This window comes from Crinia signifera, chromosome 11, assembly GCF_055691185.1.
Source record: "Crinia signifera chromosome 11, ASM5569118v1, whole genome shotgun sequence".
NCBI classification, from domain to species: Eukaryota; Metazoa; Chordata; class Amphibia; order Anura; family Myobatrachidae; genus Crinia; species Crinia signifera.
In genome coordinates, this window is record NC_139227.1 from 40,742,909 (window position 1) to 40,767,229 (window position 24,321).

The window sequence follows — 24,321 nt, forward strand, 5'->3', positions numbered from 1 at the left end:
GGAATCTCTCCTATCGATGCCCAAAACATCAAGCACTAGGTCAAGAACATTGATGTTTTAGAAACATCGATAGTCGATGGCTATCTCTAATTTACAGGCATGGAGCCCATCAGATCACTGGAATCAAGGGACAATTGCTGTGGCATCAGCTGCGCTTAGAGATTCATTTACAGAGAGCCGGTCATACTACATAACCCTTGCTATACAGAAGCAGCCAGAAAGTGACACGTGCTTATTATGGTGAATAGTGAGGCGGAACTCCCCCTCCGCAGGAGACAGTTGTCATCTAGGGAGTAACATGCTCTACCTGCTCTTTAGAATTTCATGCCGCTTAAACATTATGATTTGGTGATTTTACGGTCTCTTGCTCGCTTCCTCCTGTAACAAGAAGACACCGGACACTTTCCACTTGTTCAGTAAAGTAACATTGGGCCTAGTTCAGCATGGTTATTTAATCTGAGAAGTTGTAGTTGACTGAAAGCAGAGAGCCACCAGACAAAAGAGAAAACGATGGCAAATGCATCGCAGATTGCCGTGCATTCGCAGATCCATTCACAAATTCCGGAACATCAAAGAGATTCTGCCATCTGAACAAATGTGAGTGGGTCTGAGGCTGACACTAATCTGCGGCTGAGACAGAGATCTACCCTAAAAATGCCCTGGGCACGCCTGTGTTTTTTCAGACACATTTAGAAAAAGGTCAGGTTTCCACCTCCAAACGCTGATTTCCGGACCAACTGCGGCTACATTGCCATTACTAACCATACACATTTTTAGTTGCAAATCAGCCATTCAGACGCAATGCGAACATTGCATGCACAGTCATTTGATAATCGATCGATTTATGAATTCTCTTATTAGCGATTCATGCTGAATTAGCCCCATTATCTATTTTTATTTGTTAGTTACAGATCTACAAATCCATGTTGGTCACGGTTTTTGATTGCCCCAGGCTGGTTTACCCAAAAGCACGCTGCGCTTTACCGTGTTTTCCATGCTCTTTCCTTGCGCTTTTACCAACACCAGTTCCAGTGCCAGTTGCATTCAATAGTTAATGAGAAATAGGTTGTGACACATTCTCCTGTGGAGATGAACCAAGTAGCGTCATATCCATACTTCCCAACTTTCAGGCTTACAGAAGTGGGACATAGGCGCGCGCTGAAATTAGGGTGTGGCTAGCCTGAAAGGGGTCGTGGCCTATAAGTGCCACTTCCCATGCTGACTAATTAGCGATCCATGCTAAATTAGCCCCATTTGAGCCTCTAGCCATGCCCCCAGCCCCTCTGGCTGCAGGAATAGACTGGGGGGACCCCCAACAGCACGATGCAGGAATGTCCCCGAAAACTGGGATGTTCCCATGGGAATCGGGACTGTTGGGAGGTATGCATATCTGTTTCTGTCTGCAGTGTCTTCAGCGCCTCCTCCTGATTTTGCCAGACCAGCAATCCACTGGGAGCTACCTGCGCTGCCCCCAGACTTCAGCGTTCATTTTGAGGAAGCCGTTGCATTAATCCTACAGGTGTTAGCGGCAACACCAGACAGAGCGGGACACAGCCAGAGGCAGTGCTGGTGCAAGGCACCGGAGCACCATATGCTGTGGATATTTTAAATTGAGAGGAGGGGGTACTCATAAATGAAAAGCCTAATCAAGGCGTACAGGAGAGAAAAAAAGGTTGGGAACCACTGATCTATACCAATCCATCTGTCTGCTTTTTTTGTTTTGTTTTTTTAAATGTACTTTTGGGAATCAGTGACTAAATAGTGCAGGCTTTCCCAACCACGGTCCTCAAGGCGCACCAACAGTGCAGGTTTTAGTGATATCCAGGCTTGAGCACAAATGGTTTAATCAGAATCACTCAGGTACTAATTAAGTCACCTGTGCTCAAGCCTGGATAGCTACAAAACCTGCACTGTTGGTGTGCCTTGTGGACCGTGGTTGGTAAAGCCTGGAATACTGCATTAACAATGCATTGGTGAATGCACTTTTCCACTGGAGAGAAGGCTGTTTCATTCAGTGTTCTTATATGCAACAGGTTTGAGTCTGCCATCTAGTGGTACCTTATAACAACTGCAATCATTCATTTATATTTTTGACAAATGATCTTTAAAAACAGAATTGCAGTATAAAATACACTAATTACTGCAACTCTTGTTTAGGCAACATTAACACAATCCCCCAATCTACTGTCCATTAGTGTAATTATATATACAATATTCGGTACTTATGTACTATCTGGGCTCCCATGTTAAATACACCCCATTTTTTCATACCCCTACTATCCAAATACGCATGGAGTTGATTTTATATAGTGTGGCGAGCGCAGCGAGCCACCGTGCCCGAAGCGTGGCGAGCGCAGCGAGCCCCGCGAGGGGAGGCGGTCTCATAAGAAAAACGGGAGCCCAGATATTACATAAGTACCCAATATTCTCAATATTGTATACTCATGCTGACATAATGATGTCTTTCTTACCATGCACCAATAGTGGGCACAGTTCTGCATTCACCATCAGTTTGCACATTTCTATGTTCAGCATCAGTGTGCACAGTCCTGCGTTCACCATCAGTGTGCACAGTCCTGCGTTCACCATCAGTGTGCACAGTACCAGCAATCAGTAGGACATAGCTGCCTACCCTCCTGCATTCTGCAGGATACTCTCTGAAATAGCAGCAATTTCCCTCTCTCCCTCATTAGTCTACCAATCTCCCTCATGTCACCTAGCCCACATTACAATGTTACATTTTTGGTGAAAAAAAGGAGTGACAGACATATTTACATTAAATAATCAGCACCAATTCCCTGCACTTTACCAAGTGTAGTATCTCTTACTAACTGCTTTTGGGCTCATTTACATTTGGATGTAACTCATTTTAAATTACACACCTACGCTTGTGGGTGCCACATTCACAATCTCTTTTCACAATCTCTCTATATATGGAACTAGACACACCCTTTGGGTGGAGAAAGACACGCCCCCTTAATGGGGTGCTTTGCAAAATTCTATTACCAACTATAATCTCCCTGAAACTAGTTTTCAAAGGTAGGCAAGTATGCAGTAGGAGTAAAATCATTGTATCTATGATCACTTCACTTTCTACTTTGGCCTACTGCTGCACTACTGAGCCTGCGCTGAGGGCTGGTGGAGCTTTTGAGAGCAGACAGCAGCAGAGAGGCATACTATAGATCCCTCTCCTCATACATTTTGTGAATGTGAGCTACAACAGGTTAACACCATCTAAGCATTCCGGAGCTTGGTAACCCTGATAACCTAACAGCTGCTCCAACAGGCTCAGGTGGCTGGGGTGGGGGATCCCCTGTCAACAAGCAGAAACTCTGACAAGGAGCAGGTACTATGGGGAAGGGGGGCACATGTGTAGCTACGTCACTGTTTAACAGCTCTTTGTTGGGACAGAGGCGTTACTAAATTTGTCCAAATCCTTAATTTTCACTTTTAAGCAATAAAAATTGTTACAGGGGCTCATTATCCATTCTTACCCTCTAGTCTTTTGTATTGGAGACTATGTACTAAACCCGGGAGAGAGATAAAGTAGACAGAGATAAAGTACCACCGAATCAGCTCCTACCTATTCTGTTGCATACTGTGTTTGGAGAATGGCAGTTAGGAGTTGGTTGGTACTTTATCCCCAAGACTTAGTACATAGGGCCTAATTCAGCACGGATCGCTAATCAGCGAATTCACAAACCAAGCAATCATTGAACGTATGCGCAAGGGTGAGTAACAAAAGAAAATGCACATGGATCGTAAATGGCTCACCCAGCATCTTTTTGTGGGTACACCCAGGAAACGCATGCGGACGCCCCCTGCCCCCCCTCCATCCACCCCCTTGTAACCCCCTCCATCCCCCCCGTACAGAAGCCCTGCATATGAGACTATGCGCAGGGCAGAAACAACGGGCCGCAATGCTGTGAACAGATCTTCCTCAGTTGTGAATGGCAAATACAAAAAGGAAAAAAAAAATCAAAACCCGTTATTGGAATAAAACACTAGAAAGAGAGTTATTGTGTTATTGCCGGTAGATATCAGCCTGGTGGATCTCCGAGGGGCTGTATACACTTACATCAGGTCATTAGCGCTGAGTTACAGCGGTCGTGTCGGCAGCTTCCCTATCGCATATCCAAAGAAGGATACTCAGAGGCAGATACATTTTTTATATTATGTCATAAACTCTAGTAAAATACAATGAGAAACATTATCTTCTATATTGTTTTATTTTTTTTTGTTTTGAATGACAATGGTGCATATAATAAACAATGAAACAAAGTTATTATGTAAAACTAAGCTACTGTATGGTATGGGAAAGTAAATCCGGACAAACAACAATGCTGGCAGTGATATAGGACATTCGACCCAATCACAGCATCTTCCCTATTATTGCAGAAAATGCACTACTCTTATTGGTCACAGTCATCGTCCATGCCCGGTATGATTCCGCATGGACTACTTTTGCTGCAGGACAATGAGCTAGTAGTAACCAACATATCATTTGTTTTGCTATGCACTCAAAATGCAACAGTCCTAGTGACAACAGTCATGTCGACACCATAATGTGGAACGTCCGGGGTTAAATTATTGACACTTGCCAAGCGTCAGTATAGTAAAAAAATCGACTTGTTAACTGTCCTAATGTTAAAATGTCGACATATGATATGTTAGGGTTAAAATTGGGTGTCAACATTATGTATGCTATCTGTTGACATCTTGGGTGTAGACATTTTGACCACATTGACATTTTACTAGTTGACATTATGAACATGTTGACATGGTGTACCTGTCCACATTATTACCCCTTTCCGAATGCAAAAATAACCTTGGGCCGCAATCTGACTCAGGATATAAGCATAATTATTCCCGGGCCAGACCCGGGTTGCTGGGCAGTGTGAACGGGTAACCTGGGTTGAGCGACCCAGGTCCCGTTCACTTCTAGGGAGAAGGCAGCAGCGTCACCTTAGTGCTGCCTCCTCCCCGCCCCCACCTGCTGCGCCGACGCTCCGCGGCCCCTAGATGATGTCAGTGACCTGGTCCTTTGCAAGGCTGCGAACTGTTGTGTATGTGTACACATCTGTTTGCAAGCACCAGCATAGAGCAGAAATCATCCTATGGTTATTTACCATTGAATGATTTCTCCTCCTCTGTCCGGCGCTCGCAGCCACCGTGTAACTCACGTGGAGTCACTCGGCGTCTGCTTCTCACAACACAAAAAATCGAGACGGACGCTGACGTAATCCACCGGGCCCGAGCAGGCAGGAGAACAACTGACGAAATCCACCGGGCCCGAGCAGGCAGGAGAACAACTGACGTAATCCACCGGGCCCGAGCAGGCAGGAGAACAACTGATGTAATCCACCGGGCCCGAGCAGGCAGGAGAACAACTGACGTAATCCACCGGGCCCGAGCAGGCAGGAGAACAACTGACGTAATCCACCGGGCCCGAGCAGGCAGGAGAACAACTGCGTTCAGCATTTCTATGAGCGGGGCAGTTTTGTGGACACCCCCATAAGACACTGGGGTCCACCCAGGAACGCCCCCTGGCTGTCACTTAGGCTGCAAACGCCTCTGTGAAGAAAGAGTTAACCGAAGGTGCTCACAGCCGGGGCCCTCACATTCACACTCATAGGGCCCTTCACGCCAGGAGGGGTGGGAAGGGGGCAGGCAGGGGGCGTCTGCAGGGGATACCCAGTGTTTTATGTGTGCCCATAAAAATTCTGGGCGTACCCCTGCAGACGCAGGTGTGTGGATGCCTGCTTGGGGCGGGTGGTTGACATCACATGACGTCAGCACCCGACCTAAATTCGGCGGATAGCGGGGGCTGGAAAAGATGGTCTGGGCTGAGTTTTCTTAGCGAAGGCAGGAGAAATCATTGAGCGTTCCCATGGGATTGCGGGCGGGACGAGATATGCCGGGGGCGGGAGGCTGGCGTCACATGATGTCTATATGCCCGCCCAGTTTTTATGTCGATCACAACAGATCGGGCAGGGTGTATGGAGAGCATGCTTCCCAAACCGTCAATTAATCTGCAGATATATCATATCTACATGTGTGTACGCGCTTAACAAGCACGCAGTCACTGTAAATGAAAAACCTGTATTGTTCCAGTAAACTGTCCTTATATACAGAATACAAAAAGGACTGCAAAATAACAGCACCACATAGAATGGCTGCACCTGTAGGCAGAGCTGCAGTGTCCTGGCTGTAATTACCTGCACCTGTCCAGCCAAACCCGTGCACCAACACACCACACATTCACAGCGTCCCTGCCTGTGAGCCTTCTCCTTACACAGCGAGGACGTCTAGCTAGAGGTAGGTTCTTCCTGTAATGCACTTACCTGATATGAGCACAATAAGTACAGGATGATATGGGAGTTATTGTAGGAATGTTTGAATAATATTTTGTGATCTGTTTTTAAACATGAATACCGATGGGATGTAAGCACTCAGCAAAGACTTGTCTTCTTAAAGATAATGAAAATGTGCCTGTGATGATTGATTTAAAGTCTATGTGAGACATCTTTCCCTAAATGGAAATCCCGCAGAGATTTATTTTACACAATTCTTATCCCAAAAGATGAATTGCAAATTATAGTTATTAAGTTGTATCATCCTCCCCTTCCTTGTCTGCTATGAAGGAGCTAGACAGGACTAAAGATATATAGACAGGACTTAGGAGATATATACTGTATATGTGTGTATATACTGTATATAACCAGATAAGCTAGGTTTAAACCACAGGTTCTCAAACTCAGTCCTCACACGGTGCATGTTTTGCAGTTTTCCCTCACAGAATAAAAAGTGAAATAATTAGCTCCACCTGTGGCTCTTTTTAAATGTCTCAGTGAGTCGGGTGACCTGGAAAATGTGAACTGTTGGGGTCCTGAGGACCGAGTTTGAGAACTCCTGCTTTAAACTGATACTTATGAATGACACAGGTTCAGTGGCTTGCTGACTTCAAGCCAGCATTTTGCCTGGTTTTAATCAGCCACAGAACCTGTGTCCTCATGTACCAGTTTAAAGGGACAGTGTTGTAAGCCTAGTTACGTAGATGTAGCGGACATGAAATGCCCATGCTTTGCTCTGCAGCTATTTGTCAGACTGAGCATGAAATACTAGTCATATAGGTACTTGTTTCCTAGCACGGCCACAACGATCATAATCGCGGTCATCGGGGGTAAAATCGGGGCCATCGCGGCCGCTAAAAAATCGGGTGCGATGGGCCAGACGCGATGCCCGCGATTTCCCCATAGAGAACAATGTTAAATGGCTCAATTTACCCGCGATGACCCCGATTTCCCATAGGAAACAATGTGAAATGGATCAATTTACCCAAATTATCATAGGGAACAATGGTAAATGGGCCAAAAACACCCCTGAACATAAAAATGTCCCCCCAAAAGTACTATACGCCACCCCGCGATCAACGTGAACCCGAAGCGTGGCGAGCGCAGCGGTACGCGTCCTCCGACCTTTTCATGCCCTACTATCCACGTCGGCGTGGAGTTGAGAATAAAATAGTGTGGCGAGCCACCGAGCCCGAAGCGTGGCGAGGGGACGCGGATACCTTCACAGTTATACGCGTCCCCTCGCGGGCTTCCCAGGTGTCCATGGCGACGCGGACACCTGGGAAGCCCGCGAAGGGACGCGTTTACCTGTGAAGGTATCCGCGTCCGCTCGCCACGCTTCGGGCTCGCTGCGCTCGCCACACTATTCTATTCTCAACTCCACGCCGACGTGGATAGTAGGGCATGAAAAGGTCGAAGGACGCGTACCGCCGCCCCTCGCGGGCACGCTGCGCTCGCCACGCTTCGGGTTCACGTTGATGGCGGGGTGGCGTCAACTACTTTTGGGGGGGCATTCCACTGCTCTGTGGGTTTTTTTGGGGTTTCTGGCCCATTTACCATTCTTCCCTATGCTGATTTGGGTAAATTGATCCATTTAACATTGTTTCCTATGGGAAATCGTGGTCATCGCGGGTAAATTGAGGCATTTAACATTGTTCCCTATGGGGAAATCGGGGGCATCGCGTCTGGACCATTTAAGCATTTTTAGGTGCACGCGACGCGACCGACCCGATTTTTCAATGCATTTCAATGGAAAAATCGGGGGCATCGCGTTGGTCGCGTCGCAGGCCACTCAAATTACCCCCGATGGCCAAGATTTGTGGCCGTGCTAGGAAACAAGTACCGTCATATATGTATGTGCAATGTGTCTGGTCACTTTCCAATTGGTTGTGCAGACCTCCCAACTATCCCCATTACAGTGTGACGGTCCCATTAATTGCATACTTCCCGGGTTGAAGTGTCCTGAGGGTGGGGGAGGGCAGGTTGGGGAAAGCTGATATTTAGGCCCTTATAGGCTCTAGGATCTGATCGCAGTACAAATTTGTTCTTAAAATTGGCAAAACCATGTGCACTGCAGGTGGGGCAGATGTAACATGTGCAGAGAGAGTTATATTTGGGTGGGGTGTGTTGAAACCTCCCAACTGTCACGCTGTAATCGTGACAGTTGGGAGGTATGCTCCTCCTACCTCATCAGCCCTTCTCAATGAAGGCACTCATCCAGCGCGGCAATTCCTGCTCATGGGACTTCCAAAGTCTGCATACTGTATCTGCAGGTATAATTATGCAAGCGTAATTGCTAACAGCCCCGGCCTACTGTGCAGTGCTGTAGTCCTTTATGTGCAAACATACCTGGGAAATAAATGCATGTATATCCCATATGCAGATTTACATGTTAGGACTGTAGCTGTGCATACCCCCCGAAATAACCCGTCGCATAAGACGAGATCAGGAGTGATAATAACAATTGTATACCCCGAAATTTACTAAAGCTTCTAAAAGTGAACAGCGGCTACGTTGCATTTTCAAGGATGCAATTGATAAATTAAAAGACAGAATCTGATTGGTTGCTATTCGGCAACATCAACTCTTTACATTTTTAGAAGCTTGTTAATTTACCATTTAGTGTCCTATAGAGGCTCTATAAGAGAACTCCGTTGCTAGGAATAATTTCTCATAGCAACTGTTCCAGGCACCATTATGATCCCTGCAGTTGTTGCTCTGATGTATTCAGGCCCGGCAACAGGGGGGGTCAAGGGGGATATCTGACTCGGGCCCCAAAGCTCGGAGGGGCCCTATGATCACGGTGCACAAAAAAAATGCATTCCATTTTTTATTATGCTGTCTGCTCCGCCGCAGGCTCGGAGCAGACAGCAAACATGCAGAGCGATCACCCTCTCTCCTCTCCTCTCTCCCTGGCCCCGGTTACCTGAGTGTCATCTGGTATTTGCCATCTACCGTAGCTGCGGAAGCTAGGGTAAGCAGAGGATGGCTCTGTTCCTGTATGCTGCTGAGCATGCAGCAGGAGCTAATAGAAGATGGCTGCCCCCGTACAGGCTACACAAAGATGGCCGCCGCCCACCAATTAGAAGCCAGGGTTTCCTTCTCCAGGAAATATAGTATAGAAAAAAGGGGCGGGGCTTAACGGAGGAGTGTGAGGAGAAGATTTGCAGGAAAAAATCCAGAGAACCTGCTTAATGCCTACTCCACCTTTTTAATTAACCAGGTAAGTGCCTTGGGGGAGGGGAGAGAGTATCTATTTATTTATTTATTTATCTATCTATCTATCAGAAGTAGTTTGTAGAAAAAAAATGTACCGGGCCCCAAGATTTCTGTTGCCAGCCCTGGATGTATTCAGTAGTTTTACAACTTTCAGTCACTACATCTGTCAATGAGGAGTTTCCAGAGACATAAATCGTAGGTTAATTCTAATTATTTCACACACACATTTTCCATATTTGCCTGTTGACAATGGGTGTGGAATGTGTTAGCATGTTTTCAGGATACAGTCACATACCCTCCAACTGTACCGATTTTGCCAGTACAGTACCATTTTTTAACAGTCTGTACCGGCAAAATCAGTTTGTACCGAATGTACCGGTTTTCTGTAACTTGACTGTGCGCCGCAAAAATCATTCCTCCTCCTGGCTGTCAGTTCCTGGGCCCCGCTCTGTGTGCTTGCTGTCCTGGTGCTCCTGCTCTACCATCTCCCCCTCCGTTCCCATGAGTGCATTGCGCACTCAGGGGAAGGCTGTCTCTCTGCCCTCACTGTCTGCGCATGCGCAGACTGAGAACTCAGGAACGATCTCTATGAGGGAGAGAGGGGTCACGGGTGCGGTGGCCAGTGGCCACTGCCTGGCGCGCATGAGGGGGATGATCATCTACGCTGCGGTCCAGTCGCCATTGAACAGCACAGAGTAGGTGACAGCCAGGCTGCACTAAATAATCACTCCAGCATCTTGTTAAACTTTGCCTGCAGCTCATGTCACATGGTGGCTTGGTGGGCTGCTGCCATATTAAATAAGCATATTTAATATACTTATTTATTAAATAAGTATATTAAATATTCTTATTTAATATTCCAGCAGCCCACCAAGCCACAATGTGACATGAGCTGGATGATACTTGTAGTAGTTGGTGCACAGTCAGCCACAGTACACATTCGGAAAGGGGACGTGGTTACACCCCTTTTACCCATGACCACGCCCCTTTGTTCATGGCCATGCCCCCTTTCTGAATGTGTACCGATTTCTTATATTCAAATGTTAGAGGGTATGCAGTCATTAGGTCGACATGGGTTTAGGTCGACAGGTCATTAGGTCAAAATGGGGTTTCTCAGTGTTTTTTGAGCCATGTGCTGACAGGCGCTATTTCTTGCCCTACTATCCACTAAGGCAGGGCTGGGCAACACCGGCCCTCCATATGTTAATGAACTACACATCCCAGGATGCTTTGCATTAGTTTTGCTATGTGGCCATGCTGAAACTGATGCAAGGCATGCTGGGATGTGTAGTTCATTAACATCTGGAGGGCCAGTGTTGCCCAGCCCTGCACTAAGGTGTAGTGGGAGAATAAAATAGTGTGCCGAGCATAGCGAGGCACCGTGCCCAAAGCATGGTGACCGAATGCAGTGCTACGGGTCATTGTCCATGTCGACTGTGTCGAAATTCGGCTAAAAAAAAAAAAAACGTGCAAACTCCACGTCGACCTAATGCTTTTGTTGACCTAATGACCTGTCGGCCTAGTCCCATGTTGACCTTTCTGCATGTCGACCTAATGGTGTTGACCCAATGCTTGTTGACCATTCTCTTGTAGACCTAATGATCCATACCCATGTTTTCATGCCTCTCAATTACTCATACACTGTCTTGTGGTTTTATTACAAAGATTGCACTCCATAATCCTTTCCTCCTGCTCAGCAAAGGCTAGATGATCCCACTTCTGCATGTGAATTAGATCTAGCCGGCACTTTATCACTTAAAATTCCTAAACTTTTTTTTTTTTTTTATCCTTTCCGTGTTCATATTTATCTTCTTTGCCAGGCCTTCATAGGTTACCACATTCCCATTGATAAATTGTAGGTACTGCAAGATCTATTGACGGCGTGGAGACAGTTGCACAGAGCGGCGTTTTGGCTTTGCATATCATTATACGCGGCTCTTGAAAGCTGTCGATTCTCACCTTATTGCAGCTCAGGCTGATAAATGACAGTAATTGTTCCTATATTGAAGGACTACTTTATTAATCTGACTTAAGAATAAGAATTTTTGTGCTCTGGGTTAAAACCAGTTCTTTGCTTGGTCTAATAAAATAGCCGTTGGTGCTTCTAAAGAGAAATTAAACTTAACGTATTATTTTATTATCTGGCAGTTGATGGTAACCGCGCTGAATTGCAGCTCTCGTGGTGAAGGTCGCAGTAGCTCTGTTGCTCCCCGCTTGAATTATATCTGTTACAATCCAACCAAAATGCACCTTAACGTTGACATGAAAAAGGTAGTCGCATTAAAAGGTCGACTTGGTTTTAAGGGGTTTTTTGTGTGTCAAGGTTGACACCTGTCAACATACACCCCAAATTATATAAGTATAGGGCGTACCCTCGTATGGCTCGCCTTTTTGGCACGTATGGGTCATTGGGTTGACCCAATTTAGATCGACATGCATTGGGTCGACAACTGAAGGTTGACACCTGAAATAGGTTGACGTGGGTAAGGTCGACAGGGTCAGAAGGTCGACACAAGCATTAAGTCAAAAAAGGAAAGATCAACAGATGAAAGGTCGACAGGAGTTTTTCACGGTTTTTTGTCCCAGATGTCGACACAGTCGACATGGACACCGTCTAAGTGTGCCACGTCCCATTGCATGGCTCGCTATTTTATTCTCCCACCACACCGTAGTGGATGGTAAGGCATGATATGTCGGCTCAAAAATTTTTTGGAAAAATGCATGTCGACCTTTAGACTGTTGACCTAATGCATGTGTCGACCTTCCAGGCACCGGGCGGTCTTTACTAATCAGCAACGGAGGGCCGGCATATCTACCTCATTTTTATCACTGTTCACCTTACCGCTTACCTGTCCTGACGAAGGGGGAGACCCCGAAACGTAGACGGACGTTTTCATGACTGAATAAACAGTCTCTTGTTTTCACCGCTTAAAAGACCCTGAGTGCCCTTTGTTATTGCTCTGTATATATATATATATATATATATATATATATATATATATATATATATATATTACAAATAATACCCCTTTTCCACCAACTTAAAAATCCTGTTCCCCCCCCCCCACACACACACAAATGAATGCGCACCTACAGTACCTGGGATTTTTGTCAGTGTAAATGGTGACCAGGTAAAAATTCTTATCCTGGAACCAAGCAGGGTTTTCAGCATTATTCAGCAGATTAAACCCAGGCAGGGATTTTTGGACCTGGGCAGGGGAGGCTGCCATTGTGCAGGCGTCACCTGCTACCCATCCGTCCATCCGCCACTGATGGCTCAATGTAAGAGGGAATGGGCAAATCCGGTACGTGTCCTTTAGTAAACCTGGAAGCTGCGACTGGCGCATTTGGTGGGGTGTATTAGCCCGCTGCACGTGTGATAGTGCAAAGCTGTCTTCTCTCCTCTACAGGTACATCTGTAATGCTGAATAATATTAGCGTGTTGGAGGGATGATGGATGATCAATACTGGCTGTCATTTCTCATCATTTCCTCTGATTCATAAGATAGGCCAGACACTGACACGTTGAGTTTGATGTGTATGTTTTATTACAAGGCATGCCACAAGCAGGATGCTTACAATAAGGACATGCAATATCATGTTCTTCTGGTACAATTGTGAACAGAGCAGAGATGAAGCAATACAGAAGAGAGTGACACCCCTGGCCAGAAAGAGAAACTGCATGGATTTTGAAAGGTTCAGCCAATCACAGACAATCACACAGGCTATCTATAGCCATCCAATCACACACTAAAGGCCCATACACACTAAAGATTATCTTTCCGATCTGGCAGGTTGGAATGAAAATCTGGAAAATTCAATTGGCCGTTTGCTCCTAAACGCTGGAAAATGGACAAAAACAGTCATCTGCATAAAGGTCCATACACACTAGAAGATATCGGTATCAATCTCGTTCAGAAAGGAGCTTCTGAATGATATTGATGGCAATATCTTCTAGTGTGTATGCCTAATATCTTTAACAATGCGACCCCCTGCTCATTGTTAAAGATAGTGACATCTTCCATACATGCAGGTCAATCTGCCAATATTGCTTGTGCTATTTGCACCGATCATTCATATTGTGTGGATGCACATTATCTTTCATGATCAGCTCAATGGAAATTGTTCACCAATATCTTTTCTTTCATATCTTCTAGTGTGTAAGGGCCTTAAATTGACCAATTTGTCTGTTGGACCAATTTGTGTCTGTTTTACATGTTTAGGAGGAAATGGTCAATTGTCATTTGCTCCCCAAGATTTCCAGATTTGCATTAAAGCCTGCCAGATTGGAAAGATAATCTTCTAGTGTGTATGGGCCTTAACCTCCTACATCAGGCATGTCAAAACTGTGGCCCTCCAGCTGTTGTGGAACTACACATCCCAGCATGCCTTGCCATATTTTTAGCATTCTCTAACAGCAAAACTGTGGCAAGGCATGATGGGACTTGTAGTTTCACAACAGATGGAGGGCCATAGTTTGGACATGCCTGTGCTACATAGACCCTGCTGTGACCACACCGTGCATATTTTGCCACTTCGCTAGCCAATCTCAAATTAGCCAGTCTATGCAGATTGCACTTTCACCCGCTGTTACAAGCAGGTGTTAACGACAGGGGTTTGTGACCATTGCCCCATATTCATCAGCTGTGTATGGGAGGAGCAGGGTCCCCAGCAGCACAGAGTATATCAGGAGATGAGTGATGTGTCAGCGAGGACAGGGCTGCATGTGACCTGGGCAGTGACATGATGTGAGGAGGGAATAGGGGCAGCAGGAAGCCACAGACTGAGAGTTATATAGTGGGAGGAGCAGGTCACCAGCAGCACAGAGTATATCAGGAGATGAGTGATGTCAGCGAGGACAAGTCTGCTTGTAACAGGAGCAGTGACATGATGTGAGGAGGGAATGGGGGCAGCAGGAAGCCACAGACTTAGAGTTATATAGTGGGAGGAGCAGGTCACCAGCAGCACAGAGTAAATCAGGAGATGAGTGATGTGATGAGTGAGGACAGGGCTGCATGTGACAGGGGCAATGCCATGATGTGAGGAGGGGAATGGAGGCAGTAGGAAGCCACAGATGGAGGATTATATAGTTGGAGGAGCAGGGTCTCCAGCAGCACAGAGTATATCCGGATATGAGTAATATGTCAGTGAGGACAGGGCTGCATGTGACCGGGGCAGTGACATGATGTAAGGAGGGGAAGCAGTGGCGTAAGTTTGTCCCAGATGCCCGGAGGCAAGATGAATATTGGTGCCCCCCCCCCCCCCCCCCCCACACACACACACACACACACACAACCAACTTTATTCAAAATATATATATATAGGGCCAGATTCTCTAAGCTTCAAAAGTGATAAAATGAAAAGTGATAAACAGACAGCCAATCAGAACCTGTCTGACATTTTTCAAACACAGTCTGTGACATGGCAGGGGAATCCGGCCCAGAGGGGACATACATTAGGTTGACCACTAAATGTCGACAGGGCTTAGATTGACATAGCTAAGGTCAACAGGGTCAGAAGGTCGACACAAGCATTAGGTCAACAGTGGGAAGGTTGACAAAAGGTCAACATGAGTTTTTCAAATGTATTTTTTTTTTGTGGGGGGGGGGGGGAATTTTCAACGGAAGTCAACATGGACACCGTATCAGTGTACACCGTATCACGGTACACTATTCTATTCTCCCTCCATGCCCTAGTGGATGGTAGTGTATTAAATACTGTACTGTATAGGGTCTGGCCTCCGCTGCCTGCCATGTTTTCAGTTGGGGTCTCTCCGAAAGGAATTGCAGTAGGGTAGGCTATAGGATACTATGGTATAATAATGCCACAGGAAGCGGCATCTCATTCTGAAGCTTGGGAACTGAATGGCCTGTGGTAGATATGTGAGGTTCCTGGTGTATTTCCTATACTATACACTTTTCTTTCTGGGATGGGTTATTGGGTTGACCACAGAAGATCGACAGGCCTTAGGTCAACACCTGACATTTGGTTGACATGGGCTCAGTCGACAGGGTTGGAAGGTTGACACAAGCATTAGGACAACAATGGGAAGGTCGACATGAGGTGATGAGATGTTTTTTTTTTTTTATCCTGAATGTCAACATGGACACCGCGTCCTCCCGCATGGCTCGTTGCGCTCTGGACACTATTGTATTCTCCCACCACATCGTGGTGGCTGATGGGGCATGAACTATCGCTTGTTGGCTCCCAGAAAATGTGAAAAACTAATGTTTACCTTTTGACTGTCGGCCTTCCCATTGTTGACCTTAGCCATGTCAACCAATGTCATGTGTCGACCTAGCGACGTACTCCGCAATGATATGAGGGGCTGCTGCCATACCGGAGCGTGAAGATGCCAAAAACACATACGCCAAGAAGGCAAAAGCTCGGACAGACAGAGCTGTCTGGTAATCGGTAGAATCCGCAGCAGAACATAAAGTACAGCCACACATCCTCCTATACCTCTTACTGTTCCAGAGCGTAAGTCACTCTCTGTTGTGTCTGCAGGCTAAAAACAACAACATTCCTTTCATTACTGCCGAGTAATTAATACCCTCTGCTCACAGGGCTGGCCTGATAGATTTAAGAGGGTAGCAGGAGCTGCAATCTATTAGTAGGCATGGGAGAGCGAGGCGCACTGCTTCCCCGCCACCAATTTATTTATTGCAAATGGCTGACCATCAAATGTCCATGATCGGTTCATTATTTCAGATGGATAGCTAATTGCTGTCTTTCTTTTATTCTATTATTTTTAATTAACCCTTATCGCTGATGTGTACCCTTCAAATTAGCCCTGTGCTTTTGTTCAATCCCCCCCCCCCCCCTTCCGTTCTGTGTTTCCAGAGTATCCAACATTTTAGACATTCGGTATAAATGGCAAATACTTGATCTACAAGCTGCAGTTTTACTGTATAACCAGATTGTAAAATATGAACTGAATTAATCATAAACTGCAACAGAGTAATGGCACATTTCTCCTTATTTTAGATTTTAGAGCCTTTCGGATCATGTTTTAAAACCCTTCTACATCTGGTGTGTTGTGCAGGAGGCAGCGGCTATGGCTGCGGATAGCAGGAGGCAAAGGTCAAACCAGCGCCTGTACAAATATTGCAGGCCAGATTTACTGCTTTCATTAAGAGCCTGGCAGTTCATCATAAACTCTTTATGGTGTTTTTGCGCAGAGCAGCGTTTTGGAATCAGCTGTTTTAATGAAAACATAATGTCATGTCTGTCAAAGTTCTAAATATTTTGAAAGTGAAATATAGGAAGGAGAACTTCAATTTTGGATTTGCAGAGTTTTAGTTCATTCCGGATTTTTTTTCCCCTCTTTTTAATCCCTTAAGAGCGCCGTGTCACGGAGACGGAATGTTGTTGTACGCGGACGGGCCCTGCGCTGCCTGCTGTAACCGTAGCCGGTGGCTTAATGTAACACATAAAAAAGGACACAGAAATGATCTTACATCGCTGCTAAGTCTGGACGGGGCAGCTCGCCACCCTGCGTTGTAGGTAGATAGATACAGTAAATCTTTTTTTTTTTCTTAAATAGTTTTGTATTTTAGTTTTTAAAAAAAAAAATTTTTATTGCCATGGAGTTGTTAATAATATTAATAAATATTATTATACTTTTTGTGTGTGCCTAATAAAGGGGCAGATATACTAGCCCTGAAAACAGATAAAGGGCCTGATCGCCTGTTTGCTAGGCTGCGTGTAGTTGCAGGCTAGTGAACAGGCAAATGCCAGTTGCCCACTTACTCCACTGCCTGAATCCTCTCACATGAGGCCGCAAGGATTAAAAGTCTTTCGATGGTCGCTCACTATCGAATGATTTCTCCTGCCGTCATTAAGAAAATTCAGCCTGGACTGACTTTTCCAGCACCAGCTATCCGCCGAATTCGGGGCGGGTGCTGACGCCAACTGATTGGTTAGTACTTTATCGCTCTCCACATTATCACTCTAACGCTTAGTACATCTACCCCATGACTTAGGAAATTGTTTCTCCTACTGATCTGAAGATTATGAAGGAATCGAATAGCATTCAAAGATGTCTGTGTATGTAAAAGTTTTCATACCTTGGCAGGTGTCAACTTTTGATACGGTGTGTAACAATGCTTACCGCGCTGCACGTGATCAGTTGTTTTACCCTCAGAATGGCTTTAAGCATCTCTAAGTGATGGTAAATATAGGGGGTATGCAATCCTCCGCGGCTATTTCCAACCAGGGGAAATAGCGGCGGGGCCCTATTCAATGCTGTCTTTACTGATAGCATTGAAGAGAGATCACGGTAGAAAGAGCCTGACTTTAGAAGCTGTCGGGCACGTTCTTCCGATAACGTGGATTGTCGTGATCCCGGCCGCAGATCAACAATCCGTGGCCGTTTACGTGGACACGCCCTCTTTTCGCCGATCGGCAGGCGGGACATTGAATCCCACCTGCCGATTTAATGTCGGCAAATTGCAAACGGGCCAGGATCACGGCTTTTTGGAAGGATCGACAGCCGTGATCTAGGATTGCATACCCCCTTAATGTGCATAGTAAAAATAATTATCCCCCGTTCCGCTTCCGACATGTGCCAACACCCCTAGACACACACTGCACCAATTTGTTTCCCAGAGTTCCATGCCAAAGCTGCAGTCCGCTTCGGTAATATGTCTACCGTGTAGTAGTGATTTTGTTTACGGATGTTGGTGGGCTCCATGTTTCTGAAGACCTGCGTATGAGCAGTAGGCTCTGGCAAGATGACAAAATCTACTACGACATAGGGATGGCCATTGTTGCCTTTGCCATCAATGGCAAAAGTGCAACTGGCCATCGATAGTGTATTACTGTTCATTGGATGTCCATTGACATTTTTACATATCGATGGTCATCCATTTTCTTTGATTTGCATGTGTGCTAATCAAAATACGGAGGGGGTGTTGGGGGCCAGAGCTATTCTCAGTGTCCCGGCCCCTTGGGGAAACAGCAAAAATTTAACTATTCATTTAAGGTTGACATCGATGGTGGGAAACCATCTGGTTCTCCCCTATCGATGGCAAAACTATTCAGCATCGGCCATAAACCATTGATGATTTCTAAGCGACGATGGTCATCCCTACTCCGATGTGAATAGGAGGTGGCCCCCTGGTACCCATGGTGCACTTTAGAACCTCATGGAGCTCTCTGCATCTTAATAAGCCCTATACAATTGTCCATAATACAAAAAATTATTATTAGGTACAATGGGGCAGATGTATGATCCGTCGATATGGGGGAGAAGGGGTATCAGCGCACGTTATGTGCACTGATACCGCTTTTCCCCTATGTATGATGCGGCTGGGATGCGATAATGGACAGGGGCGCTATGCGCCCCTGTCCATATCGGCGCTGCTATCAAAATGATAGCAGGCCGAATGTATGAACGGTCAGCAGAATGTAAGCCGGTTTTGGCTTCGCCAGCATCAGGCTGGCGAAGTCCTATCTAAACAGCAGGGACAGCGCTGTCCCTGCTGTTAGGTCTGGGCTGCACTGGGGATCTCGCATGAACAGCGAGATCCCGCGCATGCCCAGTGCGGCCGGCCGGGGGACAGGAGATAGCGCATCAGTATTAACTGATGCGCTATCTCCAGAAAGGGACATCGCCGAAGGGGGGAGTTAACGCTCCCCCGCTTCGGCAGACAAGATGTTAATACATCTTGTCGATGTCCCTTCCTGCTTCGCCTCGCTATTGAGGCGAAGCAGGAAGTATCATAGCGGCGCGATAAGCGCTGCTATGATACATCTGCCCCAATGTTAGATAAAGGAATTTGTAGATTAAGTGGTAACTTTATAAGCAGTGCTGTAAGAGGGCCAAATGTCTATTAAGGTAAAAAATAATACGCGCACACTTAAACATATACGTGTGTGTGTATACATATGTGTGTGTGTGTGTGTGTGTGTGTGTATATATATATATATATATATATATATAGTGCTGCAGATTATTTTAGCAAGTTAATATCTCCAGTTCCTATTACCAGGCTCGCCGCTCATTGAAGCCGCAGAGGCACAAGCCTCTAATCAGAAGTGACAAGCGATATACTTTCTTTCAGCCATTATTTGGTAGCCTAGAGCAAAGAGTACTGTTTCTTTGGAAATGTTTTGAATTGGGTTATTTTTATTGAAGTATTAAAGTGATTCTTCAGATTTTAGGCTATTAGTTAAGTACTTCTGGGAAAAGGCTGTAACCCTGGGACTCCGCGGCTTTTGTAATGGTAACTAGGAAAGTTTGAAATGAAGACTTTAATGTTGGTGATGAGGGAACGGGGATCGGCTCCTCAATAAGGCAGGCTGACATCACACTGAATTAATTCTATTAACGAAGAATCTGGATTTGCGAGACGTGCTGGAAAACAATGCACTAACTTTATTAGCAGAGATAAATTGGAAGATGGACAAACAGGAAGATTTATAGAAAGGCAAATAATTAAATAGGAGGCTAAACGGATTAACAGCTGCTAGATTGATGTGCGTGCATTTGTAAATGTACAGTATGTCTGTTGTGTGTGCAGACGTACCGCCACAGAACAGGGAAACGGTGACGCTCTATGTGTGCTTTTAAATGGAAAAAGAATATAGAATAAAGGAATGCCTACTTATATATTGTTAAATATTTTTGTTTAAGCCAGAGTTGTTTCGAGGCGTTGGCGCACAGTGGTTCCATGTCACCCAGTTTCATACAATCAATTTAGGAAGTGGTCAGATAATCTACCATTCTACAGTAGGACACTGCCCAGGGCCCAGACTGGAAATGAGTCCTGGGCCCCAAAATTCCTGATGGCAGCCCTGATTCTAGTGCCCTGCGTCTTTCAAAACCCCTGCAGTTCCTATTCCCTGCCTGGGGTGTGGCTCTGTGCTGTGGTGCTTCTAGCACAGTGTGGTCTGTATTTCAGCACTGATAGACCACACTGTGCTATAAGCATCACAGCAAAGTGACACTCCAGGCAGGAAAGAGGAACTGCATGGGTTTTGGCAGATGCAGAGAGCTAGAATGAACACTAGTGTAGAATTGTGCGGGGGTAGATTTAGTTTTTTGAGTCACTCGTGTTAAATACAGTTGCTCCCACATTGTACAGGGAAGGGAGTCATGGTGACGTGATACATATCACAATGGACTCTCTGCATAATGCGGAGTCTCATGGATATCCGTGGTGCAGGTGGGCTCAAATCTAAGCCCCTTGCCACGAACTCTGTTATCACGCTCCCTATTCAGCCCACTTCACTAGGAAAGTGGATGGGATCTGGGGTGGCGAGCAGGGCCGGATTATAATGGAGGCACAAGGGGTCAGTGCCCCTGGGCCCCCCCTCTAGCTAGGGGCCCCCTGTGTTGGCATGTATTTTTTTAGCTAAAGGTTTTGTGCATGGGAGTGGGGTAGTGCTGCAGCTTCACCTATCTGCCAATGTGACAATGATTAATGGTGCTGAGCATCAGGAGCCAAAGCACACTGATTGCACAAGTGTGCTATGCATTACTGGGAGTTGACTAAGTCCCATGACACTTTGCACCAGAGGGCAGAGGCTGAGAGGTTTGTGCTGAGCTCTGATTGGTGGAGCTAATTACATGCTTCTCAGGCCCATGGAGAACAGCAGCAGCAGCAGCTTAGTCATGGGAGGGTTTTTAATCAGAGGCAGCACTAGGACTGTGAGGTCTCCTACAGAGTAAGGTGCAGAGGGACAAACACAGGCTTTTCATGTGGTAAGTATGTATGTGTACTGCATGTGTGTGTGTGTGTGTGTGTAATATCCCATGCAGTTACCCATTGACCAAGTTTATTCTGCCTTTACTCTGTGTTTTGACAGTGTAATATTCTCCCATGCAGTTTGCGGCCAGTAATGACAAGTGCAAGGGGGCCCCCGGGCCCCCCGAAGGCTTAATCTGGCACTGGTGGCGAGGTATACTTCCAGGAGTCCAGGGGGGACTCGCCAAAGGTTTTGGAGAGTATGTATGTACTGTAACTATGAGGTGAACATCTTGTTTTAGTAGGCAGTCTCCCAGCATCCTCTGCATCCAACATGAATTTCCCACAGACGTTTGGCCTTCTGGGACCCAGGACACAGATTAAACACTAGGATGTGAACAATGTGCAAAGTGTTCCTCATCTATATGAAGGGTGAGGAATGCATTGTTAAATGCACACAATTGTAGAAGTCTTTTATACGTCATCATTGAGTATTGAATTAGCTATTGGATCCTTGCATATGGGTCATCCAGACAGTACCCATAGAGGTGTGAGTAAGGAACAAGAGATCTCTTTCTCCTCTAATTTTGGAACCTTGCATTTAATCAAAACTCCATCTCGGGCTATGTTCAGTTTTTGAGTTTGTGCCCAGTGATGGGCGTCTACAGTGCCACGGTTTTCATTCTCTTCGCTTTACTTGGGGCAAGACCATCTGATTTCTGTCTATGGAAGGAGTTATCTACCTGGCTTGTGTTGTGTGCTGTGGGTTTTTTTTTTTTAGAGTGGTGGGGGTCGATGTATCTCGCAGTGGAGAAGTTGCCCCTAGCAACCAAACTGTATCTTATTTTCGGGTGCCGGATGACTGCCCGACAGGATATTGGTCCAACAGGGGGGATCTCGATGGTCAGTATCCTGACGTCGGAATCGCAACTGCCGGTGCTCCGACAGGGGGGTCCGGACTGACAGGGGCTATTCTCCCTTGTTGGGGTCCATGACCCCCATAGAGGGAGAATAGAACCTGTGGCGAATGAAGTGAGGGACAACTTTGCGCTTGTCCACCTGTCAGAGCACCGGCAGTCATGATTCCGATATCGGGATACTTACCACCAGGATCCACCTTGTCAGACCGCTATAGCACACCCCTTATTTTCTAGGATGTAATTGATAAATACCACCTCAATGAAGATTGGTTGCTATGGGAATCTTCTCCCCTTGTCCACTTCTTTAACTCTTTTCACTGCTTCACACATCACCCCGATATTGCTATACGTCTAATGGATCTTGATTGAAGATGACAACCATTTGACCCATACAGCTGCCCATTTTACTCCTGGGTACCTGAAGCCTTTATTAGATCTTTACAGTTTGTTTTTAGATTTAGTACAGAATTATGTTTGTCCCACGCATGTTTTTTTATATTCTCCACCCTATCTTCAATTGTACTAGCTATGTTGAACAGCATCTCACCTATGCACCTACCTGATGAGCTAATGGGGCAGGTGTATTAAGCCTGGCGAAGAGATAAAGTGGAAGGAGATAACGCATCAGCCAATGAACTCCCAACAGTCATATTTCAACTACAGCTAATTGGCTGGTGCGTTATCTCTTTCAACTTTATCTCCACTTTATCTCTTCGCCAGGCTTAATACATCTTCCCCAATGTTTCCAGGTTCTCCTAACCAACATCTCGCCAGTGCATGCCCTTTAGTTTCAATCCTCTGTCCCTTTTGCATATTAAAAAGTTGATGTTTCAGAAAGGTTGTGTCCCACCGCCACTTGTCCCTTCTCCATTCCTAGATGTTCAAATTCAGATCCGTTCATTCTATACTGGTAAGCTTCGTGCTTTAGACCAGGAGTAGGCAATAGCTTTGAGCAGGACTAACTTTGGCATGGTCACTTACCAGAGTCCCAGTCTTCGCTGGGTACATAGGCCACACATTTGGTTCTCCAGCTTGGAATAGACCAAAAAACGGTGACATGCGGAGAGGAATAGAGATGGTTCAAACCATGATCTTGGCTGGGTTCTTCATCAGGCTCCTGCATTCAATTCCAAATCCTATTCTCTGGCTGCGTCTCTGCATATTGTTGGCATAGAATATATTTTGCATGAATACACAATACCATTAAACCCAGAGAGCCTATTTTCAACAGTCTAAATTTATGGCCGGAATTGAGTGGTCTGGATCATTCATTTCTAAAATTGAGCATTAAAAATATTTGCTCTCGTACCCATGATAAGAAGAGGGGTGCCATAACTCTAGATGCACCATGTATTCTGCCATTGCATACAAACTACCGCCAATAAAACAATATATATCGCGGAAAAAATCATAAATCCACGGATATTAAGATCTATGTGCATACATTGAATATTACCACTATAATATAAGTACACAGGGAATATATTTCAAAATCTCTCAAACTTTGTTGACCTTTCTTATAAAATACGGGGCTCGGGGAGAAATATTTGCATAGATTTTTAGTAATATATTGTGAATAGGCGCATAAGGCTGCGCGCATTTTATTTGTGATAAGAAGGACGTTAAATTATGCCCGTCACACAAACGCGAAGGATCTCCAGACTTTTTTATGGCAAGTCCTATTGGGTATATGGCTTCTGCTTTTAAGACGCACATGCATTAAGAGTCTGATTCATGGCGCGATGTGTGGCAGATCCGAACGTGTAATGGATCTCCCAGGAATAAAACCAACACCACACAATCATCACCTTGGGATGTTCATTGAGTGAATATTTTACAGACATACTTCTTTTATATTTATATAATAATTTAGCATTGTGACAGGTTTTTTTGGCAGAGCTAGCAGTTTCTCATTTTTATAATGGCGTTATATTTGTGAGCCTAATAAGTGTATACAGGCTAAACAACGAGGGGAGGGGTTGGGGGGAGCAGCGACGTATTTTTCATAATTCCTCTGGGTGCCTGTGAACAGAAAGTGTATCAGCGTAAGCAACAATTCTAATAAAAGGTCAAGAGGAACATTGCAAGTAGGAATAGTAACGCTGTTCCAACCCCCACTTTTATATAAATGAAACC

The 24,321-nt window shown here is 45.6% G+C and overlaps 2 long non-coding RNA genes across 8 annotated transcripts in view; one reads left to right on the top strand and one right to left on the bottom strand.

Moving 5' to 3' along the window:
- Positions 1–9,324, bottom strand: part of LOC146045794 (uncharacterized) — a 33,929-nt gene extending 24,605 nt beyond the window's left edge. Inside the window, exon 1 of the long non-coding RNA XR_014465611.1 lies at positions 9,280–9,324. This is a non-coding gene — a long non-coding RNA (uncharacterized LOC146045794). The remainder of the gene's footprint in view (positions 1–9,279) is intronic.
- LOC146045792 (uncharacterized) overlaps positions 1–24,321 on the top strand; it is a 378,902-nt gene that overhangs the window by 25,343 nt on the left and 329,238 nt on the right. The window contains exon 1 of one of the 7 annotated variants that reach the window (XR_014465610.1): positions 9,396–9,576. The exons of 1 other annotated variant lie outside the window; for it this stretch is intronic. This is a non-coding gene — a long non-coding RNA (uncharacterized LOC146045792). Of the gene's footprint in view, positions 1–9,395; positions 9,577–24,321 lie in introns of those variants that run through there. 5 more of the 7 variants (XR_014465608.1, XR_014465609.1, XR_014465606.1 and 2 more) reach the window with 5 other exon arrangements.